This window comes from Salmo salar, chromosome ssa14, assembly GCF_905237065.1.
Source record: "Salmo salar chromosome ssa14, Ssal_v3.1, whole genome shotgun sequence".
NCBI lineage: Eukaryota > Metazoa > Chordata > Actinopteri > Salmoniformes > Salmonidae > Salmo > Salmo salar.
Window position 1 is genome coordinate 29403258 of NC_059455.1, and position 20531 is coordinate 29423788.

Here is a 20531-nt window from a genome sequence, read left to right on the forward strand (position 1 = left end):
TTGGTGTGGGGACGACCATACAGTGTGCTATTTTTCTAAAGGTCAATTTGACAAAAGAAGGTATCTTCTATCTTTTCATAAAACAGAACAGGTATAGCATGGATCATAGTCCCTGCAAATATGAATATTTAGCTCCTTTCTTCTTCTCTCACCGTGATTCACTGTGCGTGTTTTGCAAATAAAGCATGCAGTTTCCTTCATTTTGGGATGACATGAACATATACCTTTTCTGCAAATGCTAATTGTTTGTGTATATTGTAATTTAAAGATAAAATCATACAAGTTTTTGCTGCATTTGATTCATCAAACATTTTAAAGGTCCAATGTAGACATTTCAATTTCAACAAATCATTTCTGGGTAACAATTACAGTTGAAGTCGGAAGTTTACATACACATAGGTTGGAGTCATTAAAACTCATTTTTCAACCACTCCTCAAATTTCTTGTTAACAAACTATAGTTTTGGCAAGTCGGTTAGGACATCTACTTTGTGCATGACACAAATAATTTTTCCAAAAATTGTTTACAGACAGACTATTTTATTTATAATTCACTGTATCACAATTCCAGTGGGTCAGAAGTTTACATACACTAAGTTGACTGTGCCTTTAAAGAGCTTGGAAAATTCCCCAAAATGATGTCATAGCTTTAGAAGCTTCCGGCTTCTTTAGGCTAATTGACATCATTTGAGTCAATTGGAGGTGTACCTGTGGATGTATTTCAAGGCCTACCTTCAAACTTAGTGCCTCTTTGCTTGACATCATGGGAAAATCAAAAGAAATCAGCCAAGACCTCCGAAAAAAATGTGTAGACCTCCACAAGTCTGTTTCATCCTTGGGAGCTATTTCCAAATGCCTGAAGGTGCCACCTTCAACTGTACAAACAATAGTATGCAAGTATAAACACCATGGGACCACGCAGCCATCATACCACTCAGGAAGGAGACGCGTTCTGCAAATCAATACCAGAACAACAGCAAAGGACCTTGTGAAAATGCTGGACGAAACAGGTTAAAAAATATCTATATCCACAGTAAAACGAGATCTATATCGACATAACCTGAAAGGCCGCTCAGCAAGGAAGAAACCACTGCTCCAAAACCGCCATAAAAAAGCCAGACTACAGTTTGCAGCTGCACATGGGGACAAAGATTGTACTTTTTGGAGAAATGTCCTCTGGTCTGATGAAACAAAAATAGAACTGTTTGGCCATAATGACCATCATTATGTTTGGAGGAAAAGGGGGAGGCTTGCAAGCGAAGAACACCATCCCAACCATGAAGCATGGGGGTGGCAGCATCATGTTGTGGTAGTGCTTTGCTGCAGGAGGGACTGGTTCACTTCACAAAATAGATGGCATCATGAGGCAGGAAAATTATGTGGATATATTGCAGCAACATCTAAAGACATCAGTCAGGAAGTTAAAGCTTGGTCGCAACTGGGTCTTCCAAATGGACAATGACCCCAAGCATACTTCCAAAGTTGTGGTAAAATGGCTTAAGGGCAACAAAGTCAAGGTGTTGGAGTGGCCATCACAAAGCCTGACCTCAATCCCATAGAAAATATGTGGGCAGAACTGAAAAAGCATGTGCGAGCAAGGAGGCCTACAAACCTGACTCAGTTACACCAGCTCTGTCAGGAGGAATGGGCCAAAATTCAACCAATTTATTGTGGGAAGCTTGTGGAAGGCTACCCAAAACGTTTGACCCAAGTTAAACAATTGAATGGCAATGCTACCAAATACTAATTGAGTGTATGTAAACTTCTGACCCACTGGGAATGTGATGAAAGAAATAAAAGCTGAAATAAATAATTCTCTCTACTACTACTATTAAGCACTCTCTCTACTAAAGTAGTGATCCTAACTGGCCAAAGACAGGGAATTTTTACTAGGATTTAAATGACAGGAATTGTGAAAAACTGAGTTAAAATGTATTTGTCTAAGCTGTATGTTAACTTCCAACTTCAACTGTATGTGCCTTATTCTGATTGTTTTCAATTAAAATAATTATCTATTATCTAAAATTAAATATCTGCTTTTTATGTAAATCAACAAGAAGGATCTTTTAAGTATAATAAACTTCACTTTTATTGTGTTACATACTCAAATATATGAAGTGCAAACATCTATCTGGATCTCAAAAATGTCTTTCATTCAACTTCATTTTATCAGGTTTAGAACAGTTTTTTTGTTGACCTGCTTAAATCCCTCAAGCCCCAGAACTAATGTTATAAGTTTGATATACTTAATGTAATCAGTTACAGAACTAATGTTATACGTTTAATTTGCTGAATTTACTCAGTATCGTAACTGATATTCTATGGTTTATCTACATATGTTTTTTGCTCAGTTACTTATGGTACTCAGGTTAGTAAAATGTATTTAAATTGGGTTCCTACTACTCAAATATATACTCACAACTATATTTAAAAAGATGATGCAAATAGTTACCTCAATATACTTGAGATAATTTACAAAAAAAATATTATTTCAATACAAGGGAATATGCAAAAAGAAACAACAGTGTTCAACTTCAAACTTCAACACCTTTATTTTGAATAAAATAAATGTTATCATTTCATAATTTCTTCAAACTTCAATCTCAAATTGCCCCTTAAACCCTAGTCCATTATTTTGTAGTCTTTAAGCATTCTAGGTATAACTATACCCTGCCTGCTTAGGTAAAGTTACATCCAAATTTTAAGTGATAGTTTGGGATTATCACTTTGACCTCACATCTTGTACAGCTTGGCAAGAATTCTCTGGTGGTCCGTGTGTCCCTTAACAACAAAGTGATATTTTAACAGAAACGTAAATTGACCATTTGTCTTAATAGACTTTACACAATGCACAATATGAACTTTAGCTCAAATACATATATATTAATCAAAACATGGGTTTTCAAAACATACATTGCACATATTGTTACAAACTATTTGCCAAACCTGACTTCATACGCACTAGTGAAGCCCATATGGACATATTATTTTGATAGGTATAAGCATTCTGGGTATAACTCCACCTTGCCTCCTTAGGTAAAGTTAAATCCAGACAGCTTGCACCTCATCAAATAATCTCAGATATCCACTAGTGCATATGGAGTAAGTTTTAAAACAAAGCTGTTTTTTAAACAGTGTCTCTTATGATTTCACCTGACAAAAAGCAGCATGTAAACTGTAACTCCTTTAACACCTAGCAACTAGTTTTTCATCTTACTGAGTAGCGTTTAGACCACAGTTTGTGAGTGGCCCTTTGAGAGATCTCATAGATATCTTTAGATATCTCTGAAAACAAGTACTTCATCTTTAGAGCTTGGACCCGTGGGGAGGTCCTGAGATCATCAAGTTCCAAGAATAATTTTTGGAACACCTCAAAGGTATATTTCAGTTCTTTGGGGTACCTTAGATTTAAGCCATAGATGAGGCCCATAAGCTGTGTAAGACTGTGAATACCAGCCAGGACCTCTGCTCCTTCGATGCAGATCCCATGCTCTATATTCTGGTGCAGATCCTTCACAGTGAACACCTTCATCACATGCTGAATGAGGTCCTCTCAGATCCTGGTGTCGTCAACATCCTGAGTGAAAAAATGAAGAAATAACAAACTAGGCTATTACATTAAATGTTCAACTTGAGAGGGGAGAGAGTGAAAGAAAGGAAGATACCTCATTTAGAGATAAATAAGGATACAAAAATAAAAACCTTTACCTTGTATTCTGTGATAAGGTCTTCAACCCTCTCACCGAGGTATATGATCAGGCCACGGATCACACTGTCTCTTCTTTCCTGGATGGTGTCGTACTGTAATATGATGTTATACAAACATTTGCATTTAATACCGGCAACTAAATACACAGTATAACCTACATACTATTGTGAAGGTGTTACTGTGCATACCCCGTACAGAACTTTCTGCATGTCCGCCTTTACAGCACCTCCTTTGAACTTAAACAAGTCCAATAGTTTTGGTGTAAATTCGTCCAGCTTCTGCATAAAGGTGGACTCAAGAGCAACAGTTGTAATTCTTCTGAACTCTTCCTTAATCTGAGTGAGTGAGTGAGTGAGTGAGTGAGTGAGTGAGTGAGTGAGTGAGTGAGTGAGTGAGTGAGTGAGTGAGTGAGTGAGTGAGTGAGTGAGAGAGAGAGAGAGAGAGAGAGAGAGAGAGAATTCTGAACAGATAAGGACAAAAGATGATCTGAGAGCCAGAATGCTATTGGGACACCCCTCCAAAAGCATGTGCAGAGTGAGAATGTTCAGACTAATCTTTAATGCATATTTAATTGTAGATTAGAATATTAGGTCAAGACAACACAAAATATTTTAATCAAATAACAATTTTTACCTACATACTATTTTCATTCAGCTGTATTTTGTACCTGAGTGGGCTCAAACAGGGCTGGCCATCTTTCTTTGAAGTCCTTCACAGGAAGGGCCTGAATGACATCTTGTCTTCGATATCAGAAGGTCTTTGCCATTTTGGCACTCACAATGTTGTGGTTGTCACGTATTTGTACTTCTCCCAGTAGCTCCACTCGCTCCCTCTCCAGGGTCTCTTCTGTTTCTCCAGCAGGGTGGGGTGGGAGGTAATTTACCTCAGCCTTCTTTGTTTTTTTATGTTCTTGGCAACGGGCCTGTCCTCTGGTGATTTTCTCTTAAGAGAGTTCACTTCCAGTTCTGGGCAACCAATTCCTCTCAGTTTCGATCTGTAATTGCCCATCTTGCACTTCAGGCTGGTTTGCCATCCGTACAGGCCTGAGAAGGACCCAGGCTCTTTAAGACATGGGTACTTTTTTACCAAAGCTTCTGCAACCTGCCAAATTTGTAGACTTGACGGATAGGCTGTAAACTGGAAGATCCTTTCATACAGTTTTTCGAGGATGGCTGATTTCACAGACAGATTGTTAAGTAGTGTTCCATCCTTCATGTGTGCTTCATTAGCTGCCTTAAGAATGAGCTCTGTATCATAAGCAAAGCGAGGAACTTCAAACTCAGATGGCCACGGACTGGAGTGTTGGGAAGAGGTACTTTCTGGAGAGGACAATATCACAGTATCACATGATCCAAGGGAGCCCCTCTCATCCGATGTCTCTGTGGAGCTCTTATTGAGTCCTTGTACATTTCAAGTAATAAGAGGTGGGTGGTCAAGGTCAACCATTTTGATGGTGTCTTTATCCTTTAGGTCTTTAGTATCAAGCAAAGAAAATAACTGATCTCCATATTCACTGTCCATGTACTGTAGAACAAATTATTTTTGAAGCTGAAATGTCTCTTGCACAATTGTGCCAAGCTCAGCCACAGTAGCAGGGATTCCAGAAGGCAATGTTAGCTTACGGATATCAGGGCCCTCCAATAGGACCCGTAGCCTGGCAGACATTTCTGTTCTGTTGTAGTGAAAGTGATCCTGTCAAGAAAAAATGCATAAAAGTTATCAAATGGGTATGATGTCAAACATGGGTATCCCATTAAATCGATATCAAGTGCTGCTTACTAGATCTCATAATAATAAATGTGCAAAAACAAGCATTTCTATTCTATACCAAATACTAAATTTGACATGAGCTCTATGAGCAATGCATTGTTTTTAAACCCATGTATAAATACACCACATTTAAAACTATTACATTTTAAAAGATTTTTACCTAATATTGCAGGCAAATATGGTGCTTCAGGGTTACCATGTGCTTTTGGCCAACAGCGTATGCTGTTAGTGGGTAGATGTCTGCCAATTCCTTTTGCTCAATGACCTTAAGCTTCTGTGTGGATTCCAGCTCAAATCCCCTAAGATGCTCATTATACCAAGCATTCTGACACTTGGCAATAAAAGCAAGTTCACCATGAACAACGATCATTAGAAGTATTTCAACAAAGTCTGGTAGACCTCCAGTGGATCCGTAGGTTAGGATCATTCCAACCGAGTAGTTGGTACCAAGCTGGAAAGTGTGTTTGCCATCTGAACAAAAGCCTCATCTGGAAAATAAAATTGTAACGCTTCCTTTATGTCATCCTTTAACACTTCCAAAGCAACAGTGGACAGCTTTGTGGCAGATAGGGCAGGCTTGACAAGATTGGTGCCATGCAGATGGTACGCAAGCATTAGTTGATGCTTAACTGCAAGAGACAGCAAAATGTTTCAAAAGCTTTTGGTCTGTCGAACAATCCGCTTAAAAAAGCTGTGTTTAGCTTCAAAGCGCATAGTCCACAAAGCCATAAGGGGTCCAAATGCCTTTATCAGCTGCGGGTAGTGTTCAATGAAATGATGTTTCGGGATAAGACTATCCTGAGGATAAACCTCTAAGAATCTATGCCTGTGCTCGGATATCTTGCTGTCAAGGTACCAAATTGATTCTTCTATGTGAATTGGCGAAACCACAAGTTCAACGATATGTTTGAGGTCCATAAGAATTTCCCATGATGGTTCATCTACAGGTATTTTAGTTTCTATAATGAATGGAAGCAGACGCATTAGGCACCAGTTTTCATGAGCATTTCCTCTAATACTTATTTTCCTTGGATTCATCAAGTCAAGAGGAATTGATTGTGGGCAGTCAGTTTTATCACTCCACTTATAGGGGAACTGTGTGTTGAGATTGTTGAGTTCCAACAGAGTAAAATATTTATTCTTGATTAAAACCTTTAAGGCCAATGCCAGTCCTAGAGGCAGGATTCCCTCAAAAAAGTAATGCAGCACATCTGGTGAATAGCCAGACAGCACGTCAAAATGTTTACGTTTTTCAGTCAAAGCACACTGCTTTTTCACACTATAGCAATGTATTAAGGTGGGATTTTCTAAAACTGTCTGTATTTGTTCAGAATGTTGCTGCTTTGTTCTGGGTTGGAATGCCCCAGTTCTCACTTCTTTTACCTGGATCTCAGACAGCTCAGCCAAACAGAACCTGCAGATATGCGTTGCACTAAAACTTTCTACAAATCCACCAATAGAGTGGGCTCCAAGATTATCTGCCGCCACACAAAAAACAGTGCCCTTCAGTATCTTTCCCAGCACATGAATAAAAAGTCCTTCCTCCTCCAATTGTGCAAGATCTTTCAAAAGTGGCTCTAGCACCTTCCCATATCCATATGTTTTAACATCAGCAGCCTTGAAGAGAACAGCTAAGTAAATAGACTTGAGTGCAGACATAAACAGCAATGGGACATTTGCCAAAACCCAATAGACTCCTGTGATTTTGTGCTTTTCGCGGGATGTTCCAAAGGGATTGCACACTTCAAAGTCATCAACATAGAGAAGTAAAGATAGGGTTTATTAATCTCCTGATAAACAGTAATTTTCTTTGAAATGGGTGCCATCGTAAAAAGACCCGTATCGAGAAAAACTCGTAGGCCTACTTTTTAAAGATTTCTCCTGAATGTCCTTGTTGCTCAATACTTGTAACAGTGACTACAGAATAGGAACATACTGACAGCTTCTTCCTTTCTTTGCATCAAGTATATATTCTACCGGCTCCACCACAGAAAATATTTTCTTGAAAAACAGATTCCTCTTGTACGGTGTGGCGAGGAGTCCATCCGGCCCTAAAACTGTGCTCATGGGATTTGTCTCACAGACATCTTGAACCAAATTGAGATTATGTAATTGTCAATAACACAGCCATGTTTCCTTAAACAGGAATTAAAAATGTATTTTATGACAGGACCTGACACAGAGCACGATATGAACTGCAGCTGCTCTTCTACCTCATTGATACACTTGTTTGACACGATGTAAATACTTTCCAATTTGAGCAAAAGGTGACCAATTTTTTTGCTCAATATTCATTTTGAAATTCTGGTTCCTCGAAAGTGTCCTCCTCTTCATGGACTTGTGTATTCGAACAGTTCTACAGTTGCCCAGAGAATGAGGATTGTGTTTTCGACTCCTATGAGATGCAAAGGTACCATATACATTTGTTCCAAATCCGCACTTGTCAAATACGCAGATGACAGTTTCGTGTTTCTTTAGATGGTTTTCAAGGTTTTCAAAAAAAAAAGTTTTCTATTGAAAAACTGCAAGCTCTGCAAATTTCACATTTAAAAGAAAAGACCTCTCCTGGCCTTACTGACTTGTCAGTTGCATGTTGCCTCGACAAATGTACCTCAAGGGAACCCCATGTTTTGAAGGAACAAATGCAATCTGGGTGGAGGCAGGCAGTGGTTGATTATGTCCATGTCTCAATCTCTAGTGCTTCAACAGTTCTGTTTGTTTGAAAGCAGCAAAACTGCAGATCTTACATTGCATGTTCCGCCTGATCCCTACGGAATTAAGATAAAATCAATTCTTTTTTTTGTGTATACATAAGCTTAAAAACATTATTACTAACACATTCCATATGCTATCTCATTCTAAAATAAGGAAGACACACATTGTCAATACCTGCCTGGGAGACAACGAATTGTGTAGAACACTAATAGGGCCCTATGAAATCCTTTTTTTGCAGTTATATTTTCCAAAATTCCGTGTTAACTTTTTGTTGCCTAACATATTCAAACCATTTTGTTGATTTAAACAGTATATATCTAATACCTTTTATTCCCACTAATGTTGGGTTACTGTAATAGAAATATCCTGCGTATCCTGTCCGAGGGGTACCGGGTATTCTGTTTACATTTCTGGATTCCGTCTGAGTTTTCTGCAATCCGGAAATCATAGGGCCATACAAGCTCTATTGTGAGCTACAATCAAAACACACAGACATTTGAATATATTTACATACCTTGTTAATGTATTCTGGAAAATATGGTCTGTCCAGTAGTCAGGAATGTCTGAATATGTGAAAATCTATGATAATGTCAGGAAAATAAAAGCTTTCAGCTTTAGATAGCTAGATAGCTAAAAAACGGAAACATCGCAATCCTAGCTGACTTGGAAGAGCTGCTTGTTATCTATCATATTAGCCAGCCCAGTTATTTCATTTAGCTAGTTTGGCTGTTAGATTATTGACAAGATAACTACTGCACAAGGTCAACATTTGCAGTGCTGCCCTGAACATGTTGTGAATACGTGAACAACAAGGTTTCTGCAAGGACAGGTGCAGCTAGATAGCTACTTGTAGCTAGATAACTTGGTGTAGTTAGCTAGCTAAGTATTGTTTGTTCCTGTCTCTGCCTGGCTAGCTTTCCTAGAAGGCAAACATTAAATTGCAGGGGCACCATGTGTTCAGTTCTACTGTAATTTTTGCTGACAATGCATTTTTTGGTAAGCTAGGTAGGTAATAAACTCAGCAAAAAAGCAACGTCTTCTCACTGTCAACTGCGTTTATTTTCAGCAAACTTTACATGTGTAAATATTTGTATGAACATAACAAGATTCAACAACTGAGACATAAACTGAACAAGTTCCGCAGACATGTGACTAACAGAAATGAAATAATGTGTCCCTGAACAAAGGTGGGGTCAAAATCAAAAGTAACAGTCAGTATCTGGTGTGGCCACCAGCCGCATTAAGTACTGCAGTGCATCTCCTCCTCATGGACTGCATCAGATTTGCCAGTTCTTGCTGTGAGATGTTACCCCACTCTTCCACCAAGGCACCTGCAATGACAACATGCTCAGTCTGATGATGCTGTGACACACCGCCCCAGACCATGACGGACCCTCCACCTCCAAATCGATCCAGCTCCAGAGTACAGGCCTCAGTGTAACGCTCATTCCTACGACAATAAACGCGAATCCGACCATGACCCTTGGTGAGACAAAACCGCAACTCGTCAGTGAAGAGCCCTTTTTGCCAGTCCTGTCTGGTCCAGAGATGGTGGGTTTGTGCCCACAGGCGATGTTGTTGTCGGTGATGTCTGGTAAGGACCTGCCTTACAACAGGCCTACAAGCCCTCAGTCCAGCCTCTCTCAGCCTATTGCGGACAGGCTGAGCACTGATGGAGGGATTGTGCATTCCTGGTGTAACTCGGACAGTTGTTGTTGCCATCCTGTACCTGTCCTGCAGGTGTGACGTTCAGATGTACCGATCCTGTGCAGGTGTTGTTACACATGGTCTACCACTGCGAGGACGATCAGTTGTCCGTCCTGTCTCCCTGTAGCGCTGTCTTAGGCGTCTCACAGTACAGACATTGCAATTTATTGCCCTGGCCACATCTGCAGTCCTCATGCCTCCTTGCAGCATGCCTAAGGCACGTTCACGCAGATGAGCAGGGACCCTGGGCATATTTCTTTTGGTGTTTTTCAGAGTCAGTGGAAAGGCCTCTTTAATGTCCTAAGTTTTCATAACTGTGACCTTAATTGCCTACCGTCTGTAAGCTGTTAGTGTCGTAACGACCGATCCAAAGGTGCATGTTCATAAATGTTTTATGGTTCATTTAACAAGCATGGGAAACAGTGTTTAAACGCTTTACAATGAAGATCTGTGAAGTTATTTGGATTTTTACAAATTATCTTTGAAAGACAGGGTCCTGAAAAAGAGATGTTTCTTTTTTTGCTGAGTTTGTGTTACATAGCTATTTCGGTTAATATAAAACGCACCCAAAAATGACAAAGGTTAGAAACAGCGCGACGGCGATTAAATGCACTGCTAACTTACTAGCTAGTAGCATGCCCACCACTAGCTATCTATACAGACATCACGGCCGTTAACTAGCTAGCTTATCAACGTGCAAACATAACATGCTCTGGCAATATAGCTAGCTAAAGGCTTTTTGTACTTAAAGAATTTTATCTAACGTTTTCCACAAATATTTTCTAAATTTCGTCGAAAATATGTGTCGAGAGATCCAAACTACATTCCAAGTTATAATTTGGTCCTTACCTGCCTGCTGCATGGCCATTCCAAAGGAGAAAGATCAAGACAAAGTCTGTTGAAATGTTCCAAGCACAATTGATACTCAGAACAAGACTTAGCTTGTCAGTCCAACATAATAATGATACTTTGAATATCATATTTTAAGTTGTTGGTTGTTACTTAGAAATATTTGTTCTAATTTAGCAGCATATTACCTTGGATTTTAATTTGCAAATGCCAGTCTTTTTCAACACCTATAAATTAAGCATTATATAAAAAAATGTAAGTAAAACCAAAAACCTATTATTTTAAGTAAAAATCATACATTTTCTTTTGCAATATTTACTTAAGCCCATGGGTCATTTTTTACAGTGTAGCAAAGGGCAATTTCTCAAGCAAGAAATTTACTAGGACTGTCTGGGAGTGGTCTAGCCTGAGTACCATGCAGTCTCTATAGCTGCTTGCCACTCCTTGTCATTGCCAAAGAGACTGGCCTTTGTTGTTCAATATGCAGACAGATTTACAACGCAGTTGCTGATTGATAGTTGGAAACAACATTCATATTTTCCATGACAATGTTATGGAACATGGGTTGGGTGCAAATTTGCCACAATATAGAATTATAATTCTAAGAACAACAACAAACAATACTATTTTGCCCTTTTCGGTCATTCTTTTGTGAGAAGGCAGTGTCAATGCAAGATCATGTTGTTCAAAGTGGCTAGAGAGGACTCAGTAACGGGGGAAATATATAATGATAAGGATAATATTAGCCTACAAGATTCAATCGAGCTATGTCTGCTTCAGTTGCATCCCATTAACGAGAGGAAAGAAACTCAAAACCGGTACCTGTCATCATTCCTCACATATATGCCGATCATGACTTGTTTACATTTTTACAATTTTGTTATGCTCATTTCAGTTCTATTATTTGTACCTACCTCCTCTCTTATTCAGAAATGGAATCCAGACAGGTTACTTTAGGACATTTTCTGAATGGACATAAAGAGAATTAACGAACTCACACACACACACCCTAAAAGGACCCATCAATCAAAGACAACAGAGCACCTCAGAAAAACACAAATCACATTTCTCCTTTCCTAACAACATATTCAATACCTAGGCACACATTTAAATCCATCAGAAAGTAGGCTACATTATAGCACAAGGCTAAAATAATGTTGCCTATCAAATTCATTGACAAGGAAAGTTTGAAGGGGGGAGATAGATACTAGAGATGTTGGTTATGTCATTATAATGTGCCTTATTCCAGAGGAAGATTGCCAGGGATTCGTTTTTCCGAGTGTTATAATTTTTTTTGTCATTGAGTCTATGACGGAGGCCAAATATTTAAGTTGAGGAAATGTTTATGTTTTTATTTATTTAACTAGGCAAGTCAGTTAAGAAGAAATTCTTATTTTTAATGACGGCCTAGGAACAGTGGGTTAACTGCCTTGTTCAGGGAAAGAACGACAGATTTTTACCTTGTCAGCGCAGGGATTTCGAGCTTGCAACCTTTCAGTTACTAGTCCAACGCTCTAACCACTAGGCTACCTGCCGCCACATCATAATGTGATCATCATGTGATCATAATCATTCTTTTAGCAATCTACGTTAGAAGTCCCTCCTAATGAAAAGGCCCACCATCCTGCTGATGTGACAGCACACTTGCACTTGGTATGCGTTAACTGATAAGAAAGTGAACTTGTGTCACGACGGTAGTCGTCACCGGCCTACTAGCTGCCACTGATTCCCTTTTTGTTTCCCCCCTTTCCCGTTATTGTTTGCACCTGTTCCTTGTTGGGGTGATTAGCGGGGCTATATTAGCTTGTAGACCCGCCTGCTCTTTGTGCGGGATTGTTTACATTTACATTTACATTTACGTAATTTAGCAGACACTCTTATCCAGAGCGACTTACAAATTGGTGCATTCACCTTATGATATCCAGTGGAACAACCACTTTACAATAGTACCACTATATATTTTTTTGGGGGGAGGGTTAGAAGGATTACTTAATCCCATCCCAGGTTTTCCATTAAGAGTTGGGGTTTCAGGTGCCTCCAGAAGGTGGTGATTGACTCCGCTGCCCTGGCGTCGTGAGGGAGCTTGTTCCACCATTGGGGTGCCAGAGCAGCGAACAGTTTTGACTGGGCTGAGCGGGAACTGTGCTTCCGCAGAGGTAGGGAGGCGAGCAGGCCAGCAGTGCCTTTCTTTTGGGTGTAGGGACTGATCAGAGCCTGAAGGTACGGAGGTGCCGTTTCCCTCACAGCTCCGTAGGCAAGCACCATGGTCTTGTAGCAGATGTGAGCTTCAACTGGAAGCCAGTGGAGTGTGTGGAGGAGCGGGGTGACGTAAGAGAACTTGGGAAGGTTGAACACCAGACGGGCTGCGGCTTTATGGATGAGTTGTAGGGGTTAATTGGCACAGGCAGGGAGCCCCGCCAACAGCGAGTTGCAGTAATCCAGACGGGAGATGACAAGTGCCTGGATTAGGACCTGCGCTGCTTCCTGTGTGAGGCAGGGTCGTACTCTGCGAATGTTGTAGAGCATGAACCTACAGGATCGGGTCACCGCCTTGATGTTAGTGGAGAACGACAGGGTGTTGTCCAGGGTCACGCCAAGGCTCTTAGCACTCTGGGAGGAGGACACAATGGAGTTGTCAACTGTGATGGCGAGATCATGGAACGGGCAGTCCTTCCCCGGGAGGAAGAGCAGTTCCGTCTTGCCGAGGTTCAGCTTGAGGTGGTGATCCGTCATCCACACTGATATGTCTGCCAGACATGCAGAGATGCGATTCGCCACCTGCTTATCAGAAGGGGGAAAGGAGAAGATTAATTGTGTGTCGTCTGCGTAGCAATGATAGGAGAGACCATGTGAGGATATGACAGAGCCAAATGACTTGGTGTATAGCGAGAATAGGAGAGGGCCTAGAACTGAGCCCTGGGGTACACCAGTGGTGAGAGCACATGGTGTTTCTCTGTATGCTGTGCTTGGTGACACGCTGATTTGTATTTTTGCATTTGGTGCGTGTGTTTGCGCCAACAGTGTTTTGTCCCCTGTGTTTGGGGCACTTTGTTTTCGTGTGCGCTTTGATCGCTGTTTGGGGTGGCGTGTGTTCTAGCTGTTGTGCTCATTAAAGCCACTACCCTGTGTTGCTGCTTCCTGCATTTGATTCCTCGCCAGCACGACCTCCAAGCCTTACAGAATCCTACACCCCAAATGGAGTCAGCAGGAGCAGCTGCCAACCCCCTTCCCTCGATGGAGGAACGCGTGCTTCATCACACCTCAGTCCTCCATCGGATTGGATCCGCGATGGACCAAATGATGGAGAGGATGGACCGATGGGAGGGGAGTGGTCTCCTCTCTCCACCTCCGGCTCCTCCGACTCAGCCACATCCTCCTCCCACTGTGTCTGCCTCCGGCGCGCTGCGTCTTGCACTCCCGAGGGAGTATGATGGAGCGGCGGCTGGGTGCCAGGGATTTCTGCTCCAGCTCGAGCTGTACCTGGCCACCGTCAGACCTGCTCCCTCGGGGGAGGAGAGTGTGAGTGTCCTCGTTTCCTGCCTGACGGACTGAGCTCTGGAGTGGGCGAACGCTGTCTGGAATGGTCTGGACTCAGCGAGGGATCACTATTCGGAGTTCACCTGCCGCTTTCGGGCCGTGTTCGACCACCCCCCGGAGGGACGAGCGGCGGTTGAGCGGCTGTTCCACCTCAGGCAGGAAACGAGGAGCGCGCAGGACTTCGCGCTGGAGTTCAGGACCTTGGCTGCTGGGGCGGGGTGGAACGACAGGGCCCTGATAGACCATTACAGGTGTAGTCTCCGGACGGACGTCCGCAGGGAGCTAGCTTGTCGGGACACCGCTCTCTCCCTCGACGAGTTGATCGACAGGGGATCTGCTGGCTGCCCGCGGGCGTTCGGAAAGGGTCCTGTCCGTTCCACCTCCGCGCACTCCCGCCCCTACTCCAATGGAGTTAGGGGGGGTCCGTGCCGAGGGGTACCGGAGGAGGTGGCTCCTCCTGCACCAGCTCTGGTCGGAGAGGACACACGGCCGACCGGTGCTGGAGGAGTCAGTCTGGGAATCGAGAGGGCAGGCAGAACACTTCTTGGTCACCCCAGGTGAGTCAGCACCAAACTCATCCAGAACCCCCTGTTGGTCACATGTTCTTATTAATTTTGTTTTCTGATTTTTCTCCCTCTTCCCAGCATAAGGCGCTAGTCGATTCAGGCGCAGCTGGGAACTTTATGGATTGCGGACTCGCCATCAGGCTGGGCATTCCGCTAGGTCTGCGTCCGTGCATTGATTACAGAGGTCTAAATGTTATCACGGTGGGGTTTAGTTACCCGCTACCTTTCATCGCTACAGCGGTGGAATCATTTCACGGAGCAAGATTCGTCACGAACCTGGACCTCAGGAGCGCGTATAACCTGGTGCGTATTAACCTGTCTCGGCTAGGGGGCAGTATTTTCACGGCCGGATTTCTTTCCCAGAAATGAGAATATGCATATTATTAGTAGATTTGGATAGAAAACACTCTGAAGGTTCTAAAACTGTTTGAATGGTGTCTGTGAGTATAACAGAACTCTATTGGCAGGCAAAAACCTGAGAAAATTACAAGCAGGAAGTGGCCTGTCTGCGATTTTGTAGTTCTCCCTTTCCTTCTCTATCGAAACTACAGTGCCCGTGGGGTTATGTAGCACTTTCTAAGGCTTCCATTGGCTCTCTAAAGCATTCAGAAAGCGGATTGACGCGTCTCCTGTCTCCGGGCAGATAACAGGAGCACAGTTTGTCAGTGGACTGCCTGGTGGCTAAGAGATGGGAAATGCGCATTCACGAGACCTCGCCATTTTTTCTCTTCCTTTTTGAATGAATACAGCATTGTCCGGTTGGAATATTATCGCTATTTTATGAGGAAAATACCATAAAAATTGATTTTAAACAGCGTTTGACATGCTTCTAAGTACGGTAAAGTAATATTTAGAATTTTTTTGTCTCGAAATGCGCTCGTGCGTTACCCTTTGGATAGTGACCTGAACGCACAAACAAAACGGGGATATTTGCACATAACAATGGATTATTTGGAACAAAAACAACATTTGTTGTGGAAGTAGCAGTCCTGGGAGTGCATTCTGACGAAGAACAGCAAAGGTAATCCAATTTTTCTAATAGTAATTCTGAGTTTAGGTTGCCCCAAACTTGGCGGGTGTCAAATTAGCTAGCCGTGATGGCTGAGCTATGTACGCAATTCCACTGGCTGTTGAATAGAGTGGGACGCTAACGTCCCACCTAGCCCATAGAAGTTAATGTATTGTTGTTCTGATTAATATTGTTGTTGTAGTTGCTGTTAATGGTAATCCCATGTCCACTACTACTATTATTATTGCTGTTCGTCCCACCATTTATTTATATATAAATATATATATATATATTATATATATAAATATATATTTTAAATTTTTCTATATACTTTGTATACTTTGAAAATGTAAGTAATAATGAACTTGCCATGCCAATAAAGTCAATTGAATTTAATTGAATTGAGAGAGAGAGGGAATTAGAGAGAGAGAATTAGAGAGAGCATACTTAAATTCACACAGGACACCGGAAAAGACAGGAGAAATACTCCAGATATAACAGACTGACCCTAGCCCTCCGACACCTAAACTATTGCAACATAAATACTGTAGGCTGAGACAGGAGTGGTCGGGAGACACTATGGCCCCGTCCGACGATACCCCCGGACAGGGCCAAACAGGCAGGAAATAACCCCACCCACTTTGCCAAAGCACAGCCCCCACACCACTAGAGGGATATCTTCAACCACCAACTAACTCTCCTGAGATAAGGCCAAGTATACCCCACAAAGACCTCCCCCACGGCACGAACTCAAGGGGGGGCACCAACCCGGACAGGAAGATCACGTCAGTGACTCAACCCACTCAAGTGACACACCCCTCCTAGGGAAAGCATGGAAGTAACTCAGCCCCTGTAATAAGGTTTGAGGCAGAGAATCCCAGTGGAGAGAGGGGAACCGGCCAGGCAGATCCCGCAAGGGCTGTTCGTTGCTCCAGTGCCTTTCCGTTCACCTTCACACTCCTAGGCCAGACTATACTCAATCATAGGACCTACTGAAGAGATGAGTCTTCAATAAAGACTTAAAGGTCGAGACCGAGTCTGCGTCTCTCACATGGAGAGAGAAAGCCCTGCCTCCAGCTGTTTGCTTAGAAATTCTAGGGACAGTAAGGAGTACTGCGTCTTGTGACTGTAGCGTATGTGTAGGTATGTACGGCAGGACCAAATCAGAAAGATAGGAAGGAGCAAGCCCATGTAATACATGGTAGGTTAGCAGTAAAACCTTGAAATCAGCCCTAGCCTTAACAGGAAGCCAGTATAGAGAGGCTAGCACTGGAGTAATATGATACATTTTTTGGTTTCTAGTCAAGATTCTAGCAGCCGTGTTTAGCACGATCTGAAGTTTATTTAGTGCTTTATCCAGGTAGCCGTAAAGTAGAGCATTGCAGTAGTCTAACCTAGAAGTGACAAAAGCATGGATACATTTTTCTGCATCATTTTTGGACAGAAAGTTTCAGTTTTTTGCAATGTTACATAGATGGATAAAATCTGTCTTTGAAACAGTTGATATGTTCGTCAAAAGAGAGATCAGGGTCCAGAGTAACACCAAGGTCCTTCACAGTTTTATTTGAGACGACTGTACAATCATCAAGATTAATCGTCAGATTCAACAGAAGACCTATTTGTTTCTTGGGAGCTAGAACTAGCATCTCTGTTTTGTCTGAGTTTAAAAGTAGAAAATATGCCACCATCCACTTCCTTATATCTGAAACACAGGCTTCCAGTGAGGGCAATTTTGTGGTTTCACCATGTTTCATTGAAATGTACAGCTGTGTGTCGTCCGCATAGCAGTGAAAGTTAACATTATGTTTCCGAATGACATCACCAAGAGGTAAAATATATAGTGAAAACAATAGTGGTCCTAAAACGGAGCCTTGAGGAAAACCAAAATGTACAGTTGATTTGTCAGAGGACAAACCATATACAGGGACAAACTAATATCTTTCCAACAGATAAGATCTAAACCAGACAAGAACTTGTCCGTGTAGACCAATTTAGGTATCCAATCTCTCCAAAAGAATGTGGTGATCGATAGTATCAAAAGCAGCGCTAAGGTCCAGGAGCACGAGGACAGATGCAGCGCCTCAGTCTGACTCCAATAAAAGGTAATTTACCACCTTCACAAGTGCAGTCTCAGTGCTATGATGGGGTCTAAAACCAGACTGAAGCATTTCATATACATTGTTTGTCTTCAGGAAGGCAACAGCTTTTATAACATTTTTGAGAGGAATGGGAGATTCGATATAGGCCGATAGTTTTTTTATATTTTCTGGGTCAAGGTTTAGCTTTTTCAAGAGAGGCTTTATTACTGCCACTTTTAGTGAGTTTGGTATACATCCGGTGGATAGAGAGCCGTTTATTATGTTCAAAACAGAAGGGCCAAGCACAGGAAACAGCTCTTTCAGTAGTTTAGTTGGAATAGGGTCTAGTATGCAGCTTCAAGATTTAGAGGCCATTATTATTTTCATCAATGTGTCAAGAGATATAGTATTAAAAAACTTGAGTGTCTCCATTGATCCTAGGTCCTGGCAGTGTTGTGCAGAGTCAGGACAATTGAGCTTTGGAGGAATACGCAGATTTAAAGAGGAGTCTGTCATTTGCTTTCTAATGATCATGATCTTTTCATCAAAGAAGTTCATGAATTTATCACTGCTGAAGTGAAAGCCATCCTCTCTTGGGGAATGTTGCTTTTTAGTTTGCTTTGCGACAGTATACATTTTTGGGCGGGATTGTTCTTATTTTCCTCAATTAAGTTGGAAAAATAGGACGATCGAGCAGCAGTGAGGGCTCTTGGATGCTACACAGTACTGTCTTTCCAAGCTAGTCGGAAGACTTCCAGTTTGGTGTAGCGCCATTTCTGTTCCAATTTTCTGGAAGCTTGCTTCCGAGCTCGGGTATTTTCTGTATACCAGTGAGCTAGTTTCTTATGACAATTTATTTTTTGTTTTTAGGGGTGCGACTGCATCTAGGGTATTACACAAGGTTAAATTGAATTCCTCAGTTAGGTGGTTAACTGATTTTTGTACTCTGACGTCCTTGGGTAGGCGGAGGGAGTCTAGAAGGGCATCTAGATATCTTTGGGTTGTCAGAGAATTTATAGCCCGGCTTTTGATGATCCTTGGTTGGGATCTGAGCAGATTATTTGTTGCGATTGCAAATGTAATAAAAGGTCCGATAGTCCGGGATTATGAGGAAAAACATTAACATTCACAACATTTATTCCACTGGACAAAACTAGGTCCAGACTATGACTGTGGCAGTGAGTAAGTCCGGAAACATGCTGAACAAAACCCACTGAGTCAATGATGGCCTTGAAAGCCTTTTAGAGTGCGTCTGTGGACTTTTCCATGTGAATATTAAAGTCACCAAAAATTTGAATATTATCTGCCATGACTACAAGTTCCAATAGGAATTCAGGGAACTCAGTGAGGAACGCTGTATATGGCCCAGGAGGCCTGTAAACAGTAGCTATAAAAAGTGATTGAGTAGGCTGCATAGATTTCATGACTAGAAGCTCAAAAGATGAAAACGCAGTCATTCTTTTTTTTTGTAAATTGAAATTTGCTGTCGTAAATGTTAGCAACACCTCCGCCTTTGCGGGATGCGCGGGGGATATGGTCACTAGTGTAACCAGGAGGTGAGGCCTCATTTAACAAAGTAAATTCATCAGGCTTAATCCATGTTTCAGTCAGGCCAATCACATCAAGAGTATGATCAGTGATTAGTTCATTGACTATAACTGCCTTGGAAGTGAGGGATCTAACATTATGTAGCCCTAATTTGAGATGTGAGATATCACAACCTCTTTCAATAATGACAGGAATGGAGGTCTGTATTCCATTGAGATTGCTAAGGCAAACACCGCCATGTTTAGTTTTTCCCAACCTAGATCGAGGCACAGACATGGTCTCAATGGGGATAGGTGAGCTGACTACACTGACTGTGCTAGTGGCAGACTCCACTAAGCTGGCAGGCTGGCTAACAGCCTGCTGCCTGGCCTGCACCCTATCTCATTGTGGAGCTAGAGGAGTTAGAGCTCGGTTTATGTTCGTAGATAAGATGAGAGCACCCCTCCAGCTAGGATGGAGTCCATCACTCCTCAGCAGGCCAGGCTTGATCCTGTTTGTGGGTGAGTCCCAGAAAGAGGGCCAATTATCAAAAAATTCTATCTTTTGGGAGGGGCAGAAAACAGTTTTCAACCAGCGATTGAGTTGTGAGACTCTGCTGTAGAGCTCATCACTCCCCGTAACTGGGAGGGGGCCAGAGACAACTACTCGATGCCGACACATCTTTCTAGCTGATTTACACGCTGAAGCTATGTTGCGCTTGTTGACCTCTGACTGTTTCATCCTAACATCGTTGGTGCCGATGTGGATAACAATATCCCTATACTCTCTACACTTGCCAGTTTTAGTCTTAGCCAGTACCATCTTCAGATTAGCCTTAACATCCGTAGCCCTGCCCACTGGTAAACAGTGTATGATCGCTGGATGATTTGTTTTAAGTCTGATACTGCGGGTAATGGAGTTGCAATGACTAGGGTTTTCAATTTGTTAGAGCTAATGGTGAGAGGCTTCGGCATCTCAGACCCCGTAACGGGAGGAGGAGAGACCAGAGAAGGCTCAGCCTCTGACTCCGACCCGTTGCTCAATGGGGAGAACCGGTTGAAAGTT

The 20531-nt window shown here is 42.2% G+C and overlaps 1 long non-coding RNA gene across 1 annotated transcript; it reads right to left on the reverse strand.

Annotated features, from left to right (window-relative positions):
* Positions 1 to 2607: 2607 nt before the first annotated feature.
* On the reverse strand, positions 2608 to 7063 carry LOC123726624 (uncharacterized). Its single transcript, XR_006758684.1, has 3 exons — positions 4376 to 7063; positions 3708 to 4043; positions 2608 to 3576 (listed from the first exon to the last, which is right to left on the reverse strand). It is a non-coding gene; the product is annotated as an uncharacterized lncRNA (long non-coding RNA).
* Between the last annotated feature and the right edge of the window lie 13468 nt (positions 7064 to 20531).